Source organism: Gopherus flavomarginatus, chromosome 3 (genome assembly GCF_025201925.1).
Source record: "Gopherus flavomarginatus isolate rGopFla2 chromosome 3, rGopFla2.mat.asm, whole genome shotgun sequence".
Taxonomy (NCBI): domain Eukaryota; kingdom Metazoa; phylum Chordata; order Testudines; family Testudinidae; genus Gopherus; species Gopherus flavomarginatus.
The window spans coordinates 70506169-70527535 of NC_066619.1; positions in this window are offsets into that span (position 1 = coordinate 70506169).

Consider the following 21367-nt stretch of genomic DNA (forward strand, 5'->3'; position numbering starts at 1 on the left):
GGGTCCAGAATTTCACCCACTGTATTTTTTTTCACATATTTTGATTTTGTATAATTACAATGTACCAAACCAAATAAACAAAAAAGCACTATCATTCACTTCCAGGAAAACTTCCCTTCTAATTGGATAACCTTAGAGAGATTACTTGAATTTGAGGTTGACTCTCCTGTCGCACCCATTTCACATATTGGGCCAGATCCTCAGCTAGTGTAATTGTTGTAGTTCCATTGACTTTAATGGACCTATGGTGATTTACATCAGCAAAGAACCTGGCCCACAAGCTTCAGTGGAGTTATTCCTGATTTACACCAATGTAAGTGAAAGGAGAATCAGGCCCAACCAGTAGAGAGTATTATTTGTAATATTGCCTCTGACAGTCTGCCTGGCCAGCGGATGGCTGAAGGACTGGCTAGAACAACATGAATGACATGTTGTGATCTGCGCTTTCTCTGTGAGGGCTGATGACTGATCAATTAAGGTGATTTGTAATGTTGCAACTAGTTTAATATGTGTATGAATGTCCTAACTGTTGAAATGAGCAGTTATAATTCTCAGGTCCTTCAGCTGTCAAGCATTATTTTCCCCAGTACAAAATAATTCAATATATAGCATCACCCACTGTACCCTTGTAATAATATAATCTTTGCGGAGATCTAGCATAGTCACTGGGTGTTTTTATGCAGAGTCTGTACTATAACGAGGTGACTACAATGTCAGAGAAGCTGAGCCTTTGCTTTGAAGGTGCTTTTATTATTTATTCCTTCATTTGTATCATTTCTTTAAAGGCAATGATTTCCTGGCAGCTTCAGAGAGAATTAAAGAGACAAGGTCCCTGTCTCAAAGGTCTTACAGTCTAAACTAGCTCTGCCACAGAGATTTTATCAAAGCCTTGGGGTAAATTCTGTCCCCACCTCCACAGGCAAGGAAAGCTCTTCCCACAATGGAACTGGTAAAATGAGGAGCAGGACTTGAGGAAATGATACATGGTGCCCTTGTATGCCATGGAGTCCAGCTTTGAGGAGGATGGAAGTGGAGTCTTTTTGCACCACTGAGCAATGTGGATTTGGGACCGGGCTGGGCATGGCAGTGGCTGGGTCAGTGCAGCTGCTGTTGCATGCATGTACTGGTTATTCCCCTCAGACACAAATGAGGGCAGCAGGCACTGCAAAAACAATTCCAGCCTCAGGGTTGGAGTTGCATCCACAGTGTAGCTCCATTGCTGATGCTTGGCCTGTTGAGGAGCATTTCTTCTTCTTGCTCCTGGAGGAAAACCTTAGCACAGTCTGCTGCTTAAGCTGTGAGTTGCTGCCCAGTAAAGTTATTTTGTACAAGAGCATATTTTCTATTCTCATTCTGTGTGATTCATTTCAGCTGGTTAAAGTGAGCGTAGTCAAGCTTTATGAACGTAGGATGACCAGATGTCCCGATCTTATAGGGATAGTCCTAATTTTTGGGTCTTTTTCTTATATAGGCTCCTATTACCTCCCACTCCCTGTCCTAATTTTTCACATTTGCTGTCTGGTCACCCTATATGAATGTGAAGTACCTGGGGTGAAATCCAACCCTCAATTCAGAGCTAGGGCCTGAAGCCAATGCCGCAGCCTCCCTGCTCTAGCCTACTAATCCAGTGATCCCAATCCACTTGTGTGGGTTATTAAGCCATAAGGTCAATGTAATCATGTACACACCCTAACATGCCAACTTGCAGGGATCCTTTGTGAGGCTGCTCTTGCAGTGCCTCTCTCCTGCACAAAGGGAAAATGTGAGGGCAAGCAGATGATACATTATATAGGCAGGGAGATAACCTTTAATTTTGTTAAATGGTTCTGGCCAGCAGTCAGTTACTGAGTATCCATCACTTCTCATAAAGTTAAAAGGAAGTTGCAGAGACTCAATACCTCTGGGAAATCAGGACCAACGACTCAAGTTGGGCAAACAAAATTAGAGCATAATATAAAGAACATAAGAACGGCCGTACCAGGTCAGACCAAAGGTCCATCTAGCCCAGTATCTGTCTACCGACAGTGGCCAATGCCAGGTGCCCCAGAGGGAGTGACTAACAGACAATGATCAAGCCATCCATCCCCATCCTCTGACGAACAGAGGCTAGGGACACCATTCTTTACCCATCCTGGCTAATAGCCATTTATGGACTTCACCACCATGAATTTATCCAGTTCTCTTTTAAACACTGTTGTAGTCCTAGCCTTCACAACCTCCTCAGGTAAGGAGTTTCTCAAGTTGATGGTGCACTGCGTGAAGAAGAACTTCCTTTTATTTGTTTTAAACCTGCTGCCTATTAATTTCATTTGGTGACCTCTAGTTCTTGTATTATGGGAATAAGTAAATAACTTTTTCTTATCCACTTTCTCCACATCACTCATGATGTTATATTCCTTTATCATATCCCCCCTTAGTTTCCTCTTTTCCAAGCTGAAGAGGCCTAGCCTTTTTAATCTTTCCTCATATGGGACCCTCTCCAAACCCCTAATCATTTTAGTTGCCCTTTTCTGACCCTTTTCTAGTGCTAGAATATCTTGTTTGAGGTGAGGAGACCAGATCTGTACACAGTATTTGAGATGTGGGTGTACCATGGATTTATATGAGGGCAATAAGATATTCTCAGTCTTATTCTCTATCCCCTTTTTAATGATTCCTAGCATCCTGTTTGCTTTTTTGACCACCTCTACAGTCTGCATGAACATCTTCAGAGTACTGTCCACGATGACTTCAAAATCCTTTTCCTGACACGTTGTAGCTGAATTAGCCCGCATCATATTGTAAGTATAGTTGGGGTTATTTTTTCCAATGTGCATTACTTTACATTTATCCACATTAAATTTCATTTGCCATTTTGTTGTCCAATCACTTAGTTTTGTGAGGTCTTTTTGAAGTTCTTTCACGATCTGCTTTGGTCTTAACTATCTTGAGCAGTTTAGTATCATCTGCAAACTTTTCCACCTCACTGTTTACCCCTTTCTCCAGATCATTTATGAATAAATTGAATAGGATTGGTCCTAGGACTGACCCTTGGGGAACACCACTAGTTACCCCTCTCCATTCTGAGAATTTACCATTAATTCCTACCCTTTGTTCCCTGTCTTTTAACTAGTTCTCAGTCCATGAAAGGGCCTTCCCTTTTATCCCAAATTAATAGCCATTTCTGAAAATGTGGGCGTAAGTCTGTGTTTTGCCACTTGTATGACAGGTTTGATGATGGTTACCCATGTCTGAGACCTATGCATGGGAAAGGTGCTCTACGAGTGTTATGTATTATCATCAATAATACAAATAATCATTTTGTTGTATTCTTGACTAAAATTTGTAATAAATAGCTCTCTATTATGAAACAGTGTCAGGTTAGAATTAGTGCCATACCTTACTGATTTTGTCTTAAAAGCAATCAGGTTTAGAATCTTTGGTTGTGGGAGAAAAATTCTCATGCCCAAATCCTTTCTAATTTCCACCTTTGTGTTTCTAATTGATATCTTGTCATTCTCCCTACTGTACACACCTCTAACATTCTTTACTTCCAGCTACGTAAGTGCATAAGCTTCAGTAATCCTTTCTTTAACCTTGGAGATGTTTTTGCTTTATGCTGAATGCAAATTGCTTCATTCAGTCTTAGAGAGAAATATGCTTTTACGAGTATTTGTTGTTGGTCTTGATTCTGTAGCTGACATATAATCTAGCAAATGTCTTACAAAAATGTTTGAACTAAATTAGGAACATATGTGGTGCTAAAACTAGAGATATATAGGTAATAAAACGCATACTAGTTACCAGCGATGGGGAAATCTCAAAGATTCAGAACTTCACGTTAGTTTGGACCATAGGTTGGAGTGAGGGATAGCTCAGTGGTTTTCACATTGGTCTGTTAAACCCAGGCTTGCGAGTTCAATCCTTGAGAGGACCATTTAGGAATGTCAGGCAAAAAAAAATCTGTCTGGGGATTAGTCCTGCTTTGAGCAGGGGGTTGGACCAACTGATCTCCTGAGGTCCCTGCCAACCCTAATATTCCATTCTATGATTGAAATAGTCTAACTGATGTCAGTGGGGCTATTTATGGAGTGAGGTACTATTCAAAGTGAGTAAGGGTATCACAATTTGTCCTCAATCTCACAAGAGGCTCATTCATGAGAGTTTGAGGGTGGTAATGTTGTGTCTCATTGTTTTTCCCATTTCAGAGGTCACTAGGCCATATAAGGATCTTTGGGAAACTGGAAAGTGAGACTGCAAATTCATGTGTCTAAGTGCTCCACTGTGGATCAGTTCTCTGACTTCTGAATGTAAGTAGGCTGCATGGACAGAATACACATACAGCATGATATTGAAGAAGGAAGTCCCTGTTTTATTTTAAAATAGCTGCTAGCTGTCACTGAATTTTATTAACTGAGTCTCTTACAATTGCAGCACTTCATCATCATAACGCACAGCCTCATACAGACACTTGACATTGCTATAAAATATCAAGACTTGTTTTCATCTATTTAGTCCCACTCATTGTTGTGATCTTATAGCTGATACATTTTATTTCAACTCAGAAGGTATTTTCCTCTCTTAGAATTGCAGTAAGCTCCTTGTGATCATATTGTTTTAAGGAAATTGTGCCTCTGGGCTAAGCACTGTGCTTTGGAATGTCTCTCTAGCCATGAGGTTATCCAGCAATGCATGGCCCTTCATATTCTTATTACTTAAATAATGGTTCCAAAGATTAAAGTGAACAGACTAGGAGTAGAAGTAGAGAAAAACTAAATAGAGACACAGACATGAAAGTCAGCACGTTTAGAGAAGGCTCTCTGCTACTCTGTGTTTGCTGAGGGCTTTTTTTTTCTTTTTATTTATATATATAAATTTCCTTTAGGCAGCCTGTTAGTGTGGAATGTTACCTTTTCATTCAGTCTCCTGCTACGCTGAAAATAAGGGAAGACGTCCTTAGAATATTCAATGCAGCCACTAGAGCAGCATTATTTAGTGCTTGCTTGTTTTGAGTTCATAATTATTAAAGACAAACACTCTCCCACTCCATTATAATTTTACATTAGATTTAAATGTCCTCCTCCTATATGAGACGCAAGGCTTAACATTATTTTGTGAAAACAGCATTCATTTTAGACCTGGTATCATCACTGAATAGAAGATACAAACAGACAGGTGTGCTTATGTGACTGCCTTCCTACCACTGTGAGACAGGGGGAAAAGGGGCTGTCTGTTTGCCCACCAGCAGTCCATCAAAGAAGAAAAAAGAGACCTCAGCTTCAATAAAGGTGTATCAGACCTGGTATTAGATCAGGAAGCGTTGTTAAGCATCTAAAAGAAAAGAAAAAGAGGACCCCAGACTGATACAGACAACATTGCCAAAGGCACAATTAGTGCAGCTGAATCAATGCAGGAAGAGAAATGTCACTTGGAACCTCCGCTGTTGAAAAGGTCCGAACTCTCTGAGAAAGCTTGAAATGGGACCCCGCTGCTGGAAGGGGCTCTCCAAAGAGCAGACTACAGCTCTAGTGGGAACAAACTCTTTTCTCAAAATGGCAATGTGGTAATACAAATATTGCAGTTATGACTTTCCCTGCATTATATTTGCAGCTGTGCTAGTCTCAGCTATAGATGTGTTTGTTATTGTTAACCCTACATGATTGAACTAACTGCAGAGTGAAATTTACCTTACAATATCTCTGTCTCTCATGGTCTGTTTCACACTTGTCAACCAACCTTATGGCATAAAACCTGTCTTTAGAGGACAGGTGATTTATTGTATGCTTGCCATGACAGTGATTGCAGTAGCAAACCAGAGTTTTCACTAATACATTGAATGAACCAGTGATGAACTGCCAATATTTTAGGCAGGACTCTCACATAAGGTTGCTCCTCTAACAAACCTTCTTTCCCAGGGATACGTGCACCCCTGAGGAGGAGACGTAAGAAGCATAGGAAGCTCTTCATTTAGTTTTCTATTTAAATAAAAATACTTTGTTAGAATCATAATCAAAGCAGGCAGCACTGTTGTGCAAACTAACATATTATACATACATGCTGGAAATATTAGTACCCTGCTCCTGTGAACTACAATGAATGAATGGATAGTATATTCAACTTGTATAGTGAGAAGGAGAGTGAAGAACTTGTAATGGGATCTGGGGATATCTTCCCCAGTGGCAATGTTTTGAAGATACCTATAATCTGACCCAATCTTGGCCATTCCAAATGCAAAGATAAATTTACTCAACACAAATATTTTTACGAGTTTCAGGGATAAATCTTCTATGACAGGGATTATGTAGATCCCCAAAAGAGGCAGGGAAATCAGGGAAACCTTCCCTTACACTGAGTGGTGGAAATGTTTTGAAGGGCCACTTGAGAGCATGCTGCTGGAACAAACCTGATGTGGTTTGTGCACTGGGAAGCATTTAATATACGTTTATACTGTAAAATAATTTCTGTGCATGAAAACAATTGAATCCCTTATCTAGGTGAATATACTAACTGTATCACATAATGAAAGTTAGAGATTGGAAAGGTTTTATTAGATCGTCTCGTCCATCCTCCTGCCAATGAAATAGCTTTAGACAGCTGTGCACAATTTAAGCTTTCCAAAAGGCTGCCAGCGATGTCATACCCATATCAATAGTGTTTTTCTTTAGAAATCCAATTTCATATTAGCAGTGTCACTCTAAGCAGTGTCTTTCTATGAAATAAAAAGGATTTTTAATCTTCTTAGGTGATTAAAATCACTAGCCTTTTCGGCTTTATGCCTTATACCACCGCACAAGGCGTGGTATTAAATTTCCCCAAAAGGGAAATTGCATTGTTTTTCTTTTAAATGATCAGACTCATTTCTAAAGCACCCATTACTGTAATATCTTGGTGCTTTTACATAAATGTATGTACTCATGGATTTCTCTCGAAATGAGAGCACAGCTCTACACTTTCCTCCATCCAACACATTCTTAGTAAAAGGATCAGATGCTAAGTGGAGTCAAGAGACACTGTCTCTTGCTAGAAGACCTGCACCAAGAGGTGAGTTTTGCATCTTGCCTTGAAGGTGGTAAAACAGACTCTACCTACTTAGGGAAGAAGCCTGTTCCATAGTTGCAGGCTGTGCACTGAGTAAATTCCTTGTGAGACATACCCTGGGCTCTGTGAGAAGTAGTGTTCCAGCTGAAGACAGCTGCCATTTGGCATATGATTGAGGAAAAGGTTGTAATTGAGATCTGGGCCCCAGCCCATATTTGCTAAAATGTAAGCTTTAGAAATGCTCATAAGTAGATAAAAGAAGACCAGGACATTGAATTGGACTTGGAACTGGGTAGGCAACCAGTATAGAATGGCTGGCTGCTGCTTGATCTTCCACGTTTATCTATTTGGTGGACTTTCTGGTCCACTCCAAGTATAATGCATTACAGTAGTGTAACCTGGAGGTGGCGAAGATGTGGATACTGTAGTTAAGTCCTTATCCATCAGAAAAGGAAACAACTGCAGATGGCACAAGGCCTTTTTGGTTTCTCTAACTATCTAGGAGTCCAGGAGCTGAGCTGAGTCCATCCATGAGCATTGTCTGAACCTTAGAAGGAACCTTCAGTTCAATCAAGAAAAGAGAGATTCGTGTGTTCCTTAGCACAATATGAACTTTTTGAGAAGACCTTCTTCCCTACCTTCTGTATAGGTAAGCTTCAGCTCCTCTGGCACCCCTGCCCAATGGCAGGAGTCTGGGACAAATAGTCCAGGACCCTCCTTCCCCATCTCAAGGAACTTTTACAGAAGGGTGAAGCTCATCAATTTCCTACCCACCAACAGGTTTCTTCTCAGAAGAGCCTCTCTGAAGAGTTCGCAGTGATACTGGGTCCCCTTCTGCAAACTCCGAGCATGCATGTTCTGGATCTTCCCACATAGAAATGCTTTTGAGTGTACTGAGTGCATAGGAAATTCCACAAGGCAAGTTTTGGGTTTCCTAGGCATATTCTTCACTATATGGGATACAACTATCAGGGAAGCCCCAGAACATGGGATGAGATCCTGCTAGAAAATGGTATCAGGCAAGTGATTTGAGAGAGAGACATAGGAGTTAACATCAAGAAAGGTTTGGGAGCCATTCATTGTGATGGATGGATCAAGTCAGCTCACCGGAAATGGGGTAGGATACTTTAAAATAACCACTGTATCAAAACAGAAAAAGAAATAAAAGGGTAATGGGAAATAGAAGAGAAGGTTCCAGGGCATATGCCATGTCATATAGAAGCAGGACTCTTGGAGAATATTGAAAAGATGCAGATAGCGAAGGTGATGTACCCACCATCTTCCAACACTTCTTTCCCCCTCTTTCTGTTGGATCCTGAAGCCATAGGCAGCGTTGGTTTTCTCATTAAAGGCCTTAACTGTCTGCAGATCTTGGGGACACAATCTGGCCACTGGGTGGTAAACTGTCATTTTGTCCCACTGACTTCATTTTAAAACCTGCTATAGAGGAAGCTTTACCTTTGTTGTCTACATCTGGGCCACAACATAGGACAGGCTACTATTGGAACCTAGCTAACCCAATCCTGTATCCTCTTCCTCTGGATGAGAGTTGTTGGGTCGGTAGCACAGTTTGACAGTGTAGAGGGTGTCTGTCTGTCTGTGTGTTTGTTCCCCAGTAGAGTAGGGAACTAGGTTTCTGCTACCCTTCCGGAGAAAGTAGAAGCCAAAGATCCTTTGGTTTTTTTTGAAAGCATAGAATTTTGCACTACTAACTTGGAAAATGGCCCAAAGAGAACCAAGCAAAATATTGTTACTGTCTCTTTCAGATAGAACTAGATGTAAGCAGAGTCAGGATGAGCTCTACCCTGACATCTGGTGGTGAATTATGGGGAGTGTGAAAAGAATTTCAGGGAATGTGGAAAGGAATTTCAGGTATTTGCATTGGCACACCCACCTCACCTAGCATAGCCCACGGCAGCCTGGGATGGTTATTTTGACAGCTCTGGGATCCCCAATTTCTTTATTATTGGGGCAGGAGGAATAAAGTGTTGTCACCCTGATTATATGAATGAGGAACTATGGGACTGCTTTATGACAGAGATGACTCAACCTCAACTAAGTAGTACTTGCTAGACAAGGGACATGGGTTCCAAAACCCAAGGAATTGAGAGAGGTTGGGGACTGGTGTGTGTTCCTGATGGTATGGGCCCCTTTTGAGGGCCTGGAACACCAATAGCACATCCTCCTCTCTCCACTGTTAAAGAGTAGAGCTAATTTTGATTCCATTAGGAATCCATCTAAAGACTGCTGAGCTGAATTCATGTTGGGCCAATGGTGCACCAGCACTGGGGCTCCCCTACTACAAGCTGAAACCGCTAAGAGCTGAAATCACTAAAAGAGCTGAGCTGAGATCACTGAGTGCTGTATTAACTAGTGGGGGAGCCTGAAGACCTATCGCTAAGCGGCTGGCAGAGCTGAGCAGTTTGCAGCATGTTGGAGCAGCCCATGGAACAGTGAGCAGAGTGGAGTAGTTTGCGGGGACGGCTGGAGTGGCTCGCGGGTTGGCTGGAGGAGCGGCACAGCTGGTGTAGTGGAGCTAGTTGTGGTGAAGGCTGCAGCAGAACTCCATGGAGAGGCGGAGCAGTTGACCTTGGACCATGTAAGGTGCCCCTTACCACCCTGTGTGGCCCCCACCACCCTGTGTGGCCCCCCCCATTTCCAGCCAGGCTGAGGGGGGTAAAACTCTGCAGATAAACTTTTGAACTTTGGGGTGGCACTGACCAGAGACTTTTGGGTTGTTGGACTTTGAGGTGATTGGACTTAAGACCCTAAGGGAGAAAGGACATCGCCAAACGTACTTGGAGGTGGGTTTTTTTGCTTATGGTTTGTGTTATAATCTTATTTGTGGTGTTTCTCCAATGTGATGCCTCATTGTTTCCCTCCTTTATTAAAAGGATTTTGCTACACTCAGACTCCGTGCTTGAAGGAGACTCCGTGAGGAGAGAGCGGAAGCATTGCCTCCTAGAGGCGCCCAGGGGAGTGGTATGTATGTGTCCCAGGTCACTGAGTGGGGGCTCGAGCCGGTTATGCATTGTGTTATTGAAATGGAACCCCTGGATACTGAACCCGGCCCTTGTTGCTGCCGACTCAGAGGGGCAGAAGGGTTACATAAACGAACTGACCAACAAACTGCTTCACAATTAAATCCCCATAAGTGTAACCTTGAGACTGCTTATATAAAGTACTCAGGTTTCAGCAAAGCATATACTCTGGAATATGGATGAAATTGTTATATCCCTGCCACGTCCTCTAGAAACTATTAGGTCCAAGGCACCACACACGCAAAGACAGATCACATAGAAAGTCAAGTATCATAGGGGTAGCCATGTCAGTCTGGATCTGTAAAAGCAGCAAAGAGTCCTATGGCACCTTATAGACTAACAGACATCTGTTAGTCTATAAGGTGCCATAGGACTCTTTGCTGCTTTTATAGAAAGTCATTGTTCCTGACTCTGGTCTCACTTACACGGGCATAGCTCAGGAGTAACTCCACTGAAGTCGGTGCTGTTGACATAGTACAAAAACTAGTTAAATGATATCAGAATCAGTCCCCAAATTGGCATTTTATTAGGTAACTGATCCTAGGCAGCCCTGCAGACTCACTGGTCACACAGATCTTCAGCTAGCTACTCCCATGAATCATTCAAAACAAGATTCTCAATAGTGTCACAGTAAACAAGAGACTAAACAGCTAACCCTATATGGGCTCTGAAAACCCTCTTCTGCATTGTCATATTTATCCACGTGTGAAAGAAAGTTGCAAAATAAACACTGACAGAGGACAGTGTGTGTATGTTTCAGCCAACTGCTGTCACATTGTCTTCCCCTTCCCTACACATGCTCCAACATTTTCCAAACAGTGCATATTAAACCATACAGCTTCCACTGACAATAACGCAAGACAAGCAGCTAGATCCCTACACAATAAATAAATCTATCCATCAGAGGGTAGCTGGCCCTTTGAAGGGGTCAGGAGCCCTGCCTACCACTGATACGCTCCACAAGAAGGAATTAGGAAGGTTCGCTTGAAAGTAGTTAACTCACTGAGCAACTGGAAACTAGTTAATTAGTTAAGGAATATAGTTAAGAGTTATGTGGGCTCAGGCAGGAGAGAACATAGTGAGGAAGCACCTGAGGAAAGAGCTCCTTAAGGAAGCTGGCTAGGAAGCGACTCCCAGTGGGGTGTTTGTAGAGAACAGTGGCTCCTAGAGAGAGGTGCAATCCCCAGAATCAGAAAGATCAAGCTTCTAAGGAGAGGGCTTCTCAGACGGAGCTAGTGAGGAAGCCCACTAGGAAAGGACATCAAGGCAGAGCGTTTCTACATGCGAGAGGCCCCAAAAGGAAGGAGCTATGAATGCCAACTCCTGGCAAAACCTGGTCTCAACTGAAGGACTTCACCAGGTAATAGCAGGCGCCTCAGATCAGAGCAATTAAATGCTGTTCCAAGGAAGTGTTGTTGTGGTTTGACCTCTGGGAGACCCTGACACAGCTGATGATGAGAGGCCCTGACTCCGGGAGAGGGTTCCAGGTCAAGAGGTTCTCACTGGTAAGGGACCTGGACAAAAGTGGGGTTGCTGGACTAAGGTTAACTCAACTCCTTCTCCCTCCAACAAGGATGCTGGAGTGAAAGCCAATTTGTGTAATGTTCCACCTTTGGGTTAAATAAATTAGACTCCTGAAGTGTCACTGTTCAATATACATAAGCCTCACTGGACTTACAGAAAGCTCAGTAGGGGAAACTGAGGCACAGCTGATATTGTGATGTTGCACCAGCCTGCCAGACGGTGCTCTGGGGGTGAGGTACCCCATTACAGTATCCTATAACCTTCAGAAAAAATTAACAAAAGGTTAAGATGCAGAAAGTGATTTTGCTCACTCTTTTTACCTCTTAATGGTTCCTTAAGAAAACTTGAAATTCAAAATAATTTTAAAAGTAAATTTTAAAATTGTGTTACATTTGCTCATTTGTTTCTGGGAGGATTTGAATTTTTACTAGTGATATTACTTCTCCTTTGGGAACTTGAGCAGAACAGGACTTATGCATGTGTATCAAAAGGAGAATATACTCCATAATGTGAATTGACTTGATGTGATGTAATATGTAACCTATGCCATTTAATATTATGTTGTATTGTGCAAAGATTAGTAGAAGCTGAAATCTGTCTTTAGTTCATTTGGTGTTTTGGTGACCTTAAGAACCAAATACTTCTTCAAAACAAATTATTTTCTTGTTTTTTTGTCACTTGACCTTTGCTGTTAAGTTTCAGTGTCAGGTGATTTCTCACCTGGAATCATATTTTAATGTGTTGTTTGTGCTAGTGCACAACTAGTCATGCTTTCTAGTAACACTTAATCAGATGGGCGTGTGAGCTCTGGCAAATAACAAAGGAAGACAAAGTATTTTAGTGTTATTACAAACTCCTCCCTAGACAGAAATGGATAGTTTTAAATTTTTATGTTGACTACTGACTCACCGGTAAAAGCAGCAGCAAAATCTGGGAGAGAATTTTCCCCCACAAGCTGAACTTCAGAGCCTGAAAAGCATATAAAGAAGATTGAAATTATGACTCATCTTGGTATGTCTCAGCTCACAGATTTCAGACTCTCTGAATAAAAGGAAATACAGACACTATGGCATTGAAGACCTGATTCTCCTAGGCCTTGCATAATCATTTATATCTCTGCAAAGTGGGTGTATAATGCTGCCATTCTGATATATATGTTTTACATCCACTTGCCCAGGTATAAGTAACTACACAAGGTGCAAGGCATCAGAGAATCAAGTCCCAAGATTTTGGATTAATCAGTCTCCAAGTGCGTTAGAGCTAAATTCTGCAATTATGTATACCAGTGCAATTTTGGAGTGTACTCCACTGAAGTCAATGTTGTTTTTTGGGCTTTACTTCATTGAGAAGGCAGAGAGAGAACCTCTATCTTCAAGTAGAAGCTGAGAGAGTCCCTACCAAGATGGACATGATTTCTAAAGACTACATAGTTAATGCAGATTAAGGCCTGGGTGATCTCCTATTTACAGATTATAAATTCAGTTAATGTTGCATGGAACAGCATAGTAATACAATTCACATGGGAATGAAGCATTTTTGTCCCTACGGAAGGATTTTGCTTTAGAAATTATTACAGAGTCAGCTATTTTTTCCTTTCATACTAAAAAAAGGAGCAGCCAAAGCTTAAACTGGCTTCTTTGCCTCATTTCCAATTCAGGCTAGTTTATTTCATACAGCAAATAGAATAAATAGAATCTAATTTTATATGTATTTATTTGCCTTGTGTTGGAACATAGTAGATTGGCTTTATGTTCTGAGTAATATTGTTTTGTATTAATAAACTGATGCTATTATAGTCAGCTAGTAGTTACTTAGCAATAGAGACATTTCTCAATGTCATTATGTTTGGTTTTGTGATCTTTATAGGCTATCTAACAGAGAGAGAAAGTGAGAGAGACATATCTTTTTTTGCCAGACAATATATACAATAAAGACAATCTGCAGAGAGCTATTGGTTTCATAGTATAAATCTTTTTTGCCTCAGCCAGGTTGGAAATGCTCAGTAATTCACTGGAACAACCTTTAATTTACTATTTTCCCTGGACACCACCAAGGCCTGGTAGGAGGGAAAAGACCTCATTACAAAGAGTATCATTCCTCTATTGGAGAAGAAAGATGGGAGGCAGAGGATACCAAGGATGGCTTATCACTATCCAATTGCTTGTTGTCATGAAAACTGTGCGTATAATTGCATGAGAAAATGCCTAGAAGTTCCTTTAATTTTCTACTAGGCTGAAAGCAAATTCAGGGGCATTGGCTGGGTTCTTTTAAACAGCTAATGCTTCTTTGTCATGTCAGTAAGCTCTGCAAATGTAGTTATCACCTGACATGAAAAGGTGTCTCATCTTGTTCATGTCCTGTGGTCTCTATGTACTCTACAAAATGAATTTTGGAGGTTGAGAGGTAGTGATGTGGTGGAGGTAATTTAATGGGCTTTGTTATTGTCATAAACAGATAGCTAAGGGTTAATGTCTCTTTCACCTGGAAAGGAGTAACCTGAAACACCTGACCAGAGGATCAATCAGGAAACAAGACTTTTTCAAATCTGGGTGGAGGGAAGTTTTGGGTGTGAGTTCCTTGTTCTTTGTCTTGTGTCTGACCCTCTCGGCTCTGAGAGTGATCTTTCTGTCTCCTGGCTTTCTAATCTTCTGTTTCCAAGTTGTAAGTACAAAGATAGTAAGACAATAAGGTTTATATTGTTTTCTTTTGTATTTACATGTGTGTAGTTGCTGGAATGTTTAAATTGTATTCTTTTTTTTGGATAAGGCTGTTTATTCATTTTTTTTCTTTTAAGCAAATGACCCTGTATTTGTCACCTTAATACAGAGAGACCATTTTTATGTCCTTTTCTTTCTTTTTTATATAAAGCCTTCTTTTTAAGACTTGTTGGAGTTTTTCTTTAGTGGGGACTCCAGGGAATTGAGTCTGCAGCTCACCAGGAATTGGTGGGAGGGAGAAGTTAGGGGGAAAATCTCTTTGTGTTAGATTTACTAGCCTGACTTTGCATACCCTCTGGGTGAGGGGGGAAGTACTTGTGTTTTCCAGGACTGGAAACAGGGAGGGTGGAATCCCTCTGTTTAGATTCATGGAGATTGCTTTTGTATATCTCTCCAGGAACCCAGGGAGGGAACACCTGGAGGGGAGGAAGGGAAATGGTTTCTTCCCCTTTGTTGTGAGACTCAAGGAATCTGAGTCTGGGGGTTCCCCAGGGAAGGTTTTGGGGAGACCACAGTGCACCAGGCACTGTATAGATTCCTGGCTGGTGGCAGCTTTACCAGGTCCAAGCTGGTAACTAAGCTTGGAGGTTTTCATGCTAACACCCATATTTTGGACGCTAAGGTCCAGATCTGGGAAAAATGTTATGACAGTTATATGTTTCATAGAGCTAGCTTTTCTTTGTTTATTAGTCCAAAACAGCTGCCTATGCTTCTTAGGTAAGGAGAGGTGAGGAAAGGAAAGAGAGAAAGTATCAGACACAGGGTGCCTGGAAGAAATGAAACTACTGATTCTTTTCTAATGTAAAGATAAATTTTAGAGTGAGGCACTTTGTATCTATTGCTTTGTCACTATGATGAGTTCCTAGACTTTAATGGCTCCAGTTGCCTTGTTCTACTGAGTAGTGAAAATGGATGGTTCCCATTACTAAAACCTATAGGCCTCTTAGTGCCATTAAACAATGATCACCTGTCTATAGGGTGCTATAATTACTGTGGCTTCTACTGAAAGAGATGCACAACTAGAGAAAAAGCAACACACTATATAAAAACAGAGAAAGCAACAATTATAATATGCAGTCTCACACTGACTTCCTGTTGCTTCCAGGCAACCATCACACATCTCCTTAAACAGGAAGTCATGCTCCTTAGCTTACAGGAAGAAAGTATGTCCCTCAACAGTCAGTTCTTAGTATGGTGAGATTCACAAAATGTTTCATGAGTTCATACAGTAGAACACTAGTGACTTACAATTAAGAAATGAATCAAATAGTATGCTTATAATCTCTAGGGCACTTGGAACAACAGTAGGAATCAGATTAAAAGGTATAGTACTTATAGACCTGATGTTGCAGGCAACCACCATTATCAAGTCTTTATTTTAGCCCTCCTATTTAGCCTAGAGAAATAGTTTAGCCTAAATGTTGCCAGAATTATTCTGACAGCAAAGGAAGATATTTTTGCCAAGTTTGGAGAAAATTCATTGGACTGTTTTTGAACTGAAAGTCATTTTAAAAAATTACCCTGATTTGAAACTTGACTATTGTTTGACATTTCATTGTCTCCCTCTAGGATGTTACTGTTAAATGATAGCTATATAGAAGAGATAGTTTATACAAAGACAGCCATCTACTGGCATGTAAGAATATGTAGCATTGTCAGGTGGTAGCTTCAAGAAAGTTCTTGTTGTTACACCCTGCAAATGGCTTCCTTACCCAGTGTTTAACAGTTACTTCCCCTTTACATTTTCCATAAAATTAAATCCCTTATGTTTACAGAAAATAGGTTTCAATTCAATTAAATTATTAATGACTTTTGTTGCAGATAGTTTGGGACCTACTCTTTGAGGTGTCATTGGTGTCAATGGGCGTTATTGGCCCAGCACTCTTCCCACTGATGTCAATAGGAACTTTTTGCTATTGAGTTCAGTGGGAGTGTGATTGGGCACTGCACATTTGTTTGCAAGCATATTGTCCTCTCTTGGCTGCTGGCAGCTTAGAAAGGACATACGGATATTTCTTAATTGAGTGCTAACAGAACCAGTTCTGTAAGGTCATGGTTTTTTGGCACTCTTCTGGTCGGAACAAGGTTCTGGTCCTGGTGTATTCTACTTTGGGGAGATGGTAGCCTCTACATAGTTAAGATAGCAGCCCTGTTATATGGCTGAGCTCAATTTCTGCTTGTTGACTCCAGAAAAAGAAAATCCTCTCATGCTTTCACATAAGGAGGGTTATATCTCATTGACAACTGGACATTTTTCTGAAAATGTTGATTGAAGTGAGTACTTTTTTAAATTAAAAATCTAAAAAAGTGTCTCCCCTTTGTCCTATCTGACTAGTGAACTCACACTACATCATTCATTCAAAAAATGTCTAAGGGCTCCAATTCTTTCCATTGGTGGACGGTTTCCTCTGTATAAGAGGAATTCTCCATTAGCTATCTCTGGCCACTTTAATGTCACTCTACACTGCTTACACAATAAAAAGTGACTTTAGCATATCTGGGAATTCGGCCTTGAACACATAAATATCTCTTACATAAAAATAATTTTATACGATAATAAAATTGCAAAACAAAACAAAAAATTAGAAACCAGCCACCACATTCAGCTGGACAGATCACGTGGACCTGGCATGTGAATCAGGGAGTAAAAAGTTCATGTGCAGAAGTGCTTTCATTCAATACACGTGATAGCAGTAAAACAATCAGTGGCACTGACAAGGGATTTGATGGCAAAGACCTTCCCCAGTGCAGCAATATCTTATCTTTGAGGCTCTAAAGATCTGAGCTTGAAGCATCTTAACACCTTAATTTATACAGAATTAACTCAAAATTGAAAATTCTACAGCATGTGAGCAACAACTTCAAGTTCTCACCCAGTTTTTATCTTGGCCAACTCCCATTAACATCATCCTGTAATAAATTAGGAGATATGATATAATTTTTGAAAGTCCAAGACATACAGTCACAGGGCCATAGTTTGATGTCCTTACTCTGTATTTATTTAGGTGAATTCCTCAGGTTCTAGACCTATGACGATTAACTGAGGACTAGATTCTGCCACCTATACTCATATGGGAGAGAAGCTTACTTGGTAAGTAGTCCCATAGACCTGATATCTGACTAATATGTTCCATTGCCCACTGTCCCATAGCCATGGGATTACTTAGCAACTAAGGCACTGTTCCACATACGAATGGGTATCAGAATCTAGCCCTGAATTTTTAGTCTTGTTTTTGGTTCTTTAAAGAAATTGGGGAGTGATGATATGTTACAACAGGCTGTAAAAAGCTGCTGCAATATGTTACAAAATACTGCATAATATAATCTCCTTTCTATAATGTATGACGGTCAAATGCAGTCTCTTTCTGTGGCTCTTACTGACGTGCCGGATCTAAATGATTAGTAATTTTGCATTGCTATCCTGAGAGAACTTGGCATTTATAATATATATAATCTGCTATTAGGGCTTCACACTGCACATGCAATTTGTACTTCACTGTGCTGGGCACTGAAACAAGTGTATCTCTTGTAATTGCAAGTGTGGAAGTATGTTGCTGATAGGATGTGTTTGGTCATGTTTTTGTAACAGTTGGACATGCAATCTGACCAGGTATACCAATAGCATATTTAATTTTCCAGTGTTGCATAACCTTGAACTGACATCTTTAAAAAACATCCTTTCATGTTTATGTGTTTACACAAATGAGTAGAGTTAAAATTGTTTTTATTTTTATCTTTTAACTTCCTGGGTTTTATGTATTTAAAATCTTAATACTTTTTTGTTTCTAATGTTCATTTTTGACCATTCCTGCAACCGGATAGACAATAGAATAAACCTTTATAATCAATAATTTGAGCCTTTGCTGCCTTAATATATCACATAGTACAAATGTAAGCTGACATTTTAAAATGTAAAATCTTAACATTAAGTTTTAAAAACAATGCAAGTACATCTGTACAAGGAAATGCCATTCATTTGCATCTGGTGAGAAACCACCATACCATCCAATCTCTGCTCTCCTTTATTATTATTAGAATGTGTTTATTCTTATTATGGTAGTACCAAGAGGCCACATGTCAATCCAGTTCCCATAGTGTTAGCCAGAGTACAAACAGACAATAAGAAACATTCCCTTCCTCAAAGAGCTTCAAATATAAATAGAGAAGACAGAGGGAGAAAGAAAGGAAGTATTATCCCCATTGCACAGATTGGACGGTCAGGCACAGAGAGACTGACATTGGACAAGGGAGTTAAACACAAATTCTTGTGCCAGAGAAAGCAATTGGGCCTTTATTACTCCTGTGGGAATTCTGCACCACTGCACAAATCAGAATTTGCCCAGAATTAATGTTCAGTATAGAACTTCCTTTTCCCCTGTAGAGTTGATGCTGCAGAGCTGCTGGCCACCACTAGAGGCCTCTGGACTCGGTAGAGGCTAGCTTGCAAATAGAAGACACTGCCAGGGGCAGTGGGAGTGGGAGCTGGAGGGTTTCTGGCAGCTGCAGTTCCTGGCACACCCTGAATGAAGGAGACGGTGCGCAGACATCCCTGGATCCCTGGGCTTGGGGAGAGGGGTGTAGATATTTGGGCTGGAGGTGCCCCACATTTGGGCTCTGGGGGGGGGAGGAGATGCAGGTGTCTGGGCTGGGGGGTTCCCCACGGCTCTTTGGGGAGAGGGAGCAGAGCAACAGGAACTAAGTTGTCCTAGGGGTTTCTTTAACTCTACTCCTGGGGGGATTTTGTTGTTGTTGTCTGTACTGTTAGACATAGTTGCTGACAAGTATTTTAAAATAAATTACCAAAATAATTGAAACTGGCATGGTTATATAGTACTATTTTTACAAACAAAATATGCAGAATTTAAAAATTTTTAGCACAGAATTTTTAGGTTTTTGGCTCAGAATTCTCCCAGGAGTACCTTATCAATTTTGCTTCAGTTCAGTAGCCACATGACCGTCCTTCCTCTCATGCTTTATGATGTCACCAAAACCCACTTCATGGATTTATAGCCACCTCTGTCATGCACGTCTTTTATATTTCAAACATATACAAATGCAGTTATACATTCGCCTCCTGCCAGAAACTGCATATGTTCTGACAGGAATTTTCTATGGCACATCTATTCAAATGAACACTGTTAAAGTTCATTTTACTTTCCATTTTTTTAAAACAGAGAAGCACCTATTTTTATCTCATGATATGTAGTGCTGCTGCCTTCTGTTGCCCTGTGCTACTCTAGTTTTAAAGACCTCAGCAAAAAATAAATTTAAAATAAAAATAAATGAAAACCCCCATGAGCAGATCAGTCAGGCAGAGGGACTGGACATATTTAGTTTGAGGTGAGGAGTCTGGTCTTCTAGATAAATGATTTAGTTACACATTATTCCTGCTGTTTTCCAACCATTTAATTTGATTCTTCTGACAGATCATGTTTGGTAAGTGAAACTTGATGTTGGCATTTTTGGCAGAGGCTCAACTCAGGATAAAATCCATTGTCACCATGCCACTTCAATTGCAACAGCCTTTTTCAGATTTTAGAATCTAGCCATTGTCATTAGTGATAGTTACTGAAAATCATGACCACCTGACAGATGTTCAATGGCCTATTTGAAATAAGTTGGTTGTCTGTGGTCATATCATAACTGGTAACCAGTTGGCATTCCAGTTGGCTATCTCAACAAAGAAACTTTGAATGTGGGGTTGAATGTGTATGGAGGCTCTTGCTCAGAAAGGTAATCTTACTAGATCAAGCCTGAAGAAAATCATTGGAGTGAAGCATGGGATATCTTGCACTGTCACTGACTGTACTATACTAGATGAGGTCACTGAAAATATTAGAATTAATGGTTTGAGATGAATGCAGGAATGATCCATCTCATCAAAGAACATCAGAAGATATAGCTGTTTCATTTAGCTAGAGTTTGGTTTAAGAATTGTAAATAGACTCATTTAGAGCATGCGCTTTCCATTTTCTATTTGGAGCAGTTTAGAGGGGATGAAATGTTTCAATTCTGCATTATTGAGGTTATTCCCAGATTCAGTCTCCCGTTGGGCTTTCATTTCAACTTTTCAATTTTTGTGACAGGAGAGGGGAAGCTATTCTGGGAGATGAATTTAGGTTGTAAAACCATCATAGTTTTTGGTGCTGCCGGGCTAATTTAAGTACAATGCAGCCTTGATTTTTTTGTGGATGTTATAGAGGACATTGAATATTTCTGGATGTTTGAGGCTTCAGAGTGAATTTTCAATGCACTAAGATGTGGGGGGACAAACTGCTTTGCATAACAAAGTTTCAGATAACTTAGTATTGGATAATCAAGAGTGCAGCATAAATAGCTAAAATAGACAGGCATTTTCTATTGCGAGAAAGGGCAGCATGTCATGTTTTATGGGTGCTTTTAGGGGTGATAGCACAGCAACTGAGGGAAAAAATCACTGCAGCTTCCTGAAAACATCAATGATACCCTGTTTTTAACTCTTCCGTATGAGAAAGTGCCAGTGTTAAATGTGTATTAAACAAGACATCATTCTCTCTCACAAAAATGGTCATATATTTTGTAGTTTAACCCCCTAGTGTCCATAATGTATTTTAAAACTAGTATGTTTTTTTTTGTTTCTATGATTAAAACAAGAAATTACCATTTAAACCAAAGAGAGAGGTTAGTAAACGTGTTATATCAACGGATGTGAATCTTCAGATGATGATGGAGAATGCATCCTTTCTTAAATCTGATGTTCTGTCAAAGAGATGCTTGTTCCTGAAGGCAAAAGTGCAACAGACTCACTAATTTATGGTCCTCATTCTTCTGAGTGCTGTCAGCTCTTCATCACTGGCCAAAAAGGTTTGGAGAGAAGATATAGGCCTATCTGGGTTTCTCCTCATTTTCTCCAATTATTTCAGATTCCATGTATGCCTTGCTCTGACACAAGTGAGTTTTTTTAAATGTCAAAATATTAAAGTTCAGGTGGACCCTATAATGCAGTTAGGCCCTTGAAGAAAGAGTAATGCGTAAGATCCCTTATCCAAATAAAATAACCAACACTCTTTTGGTATGTTCATCACAAGT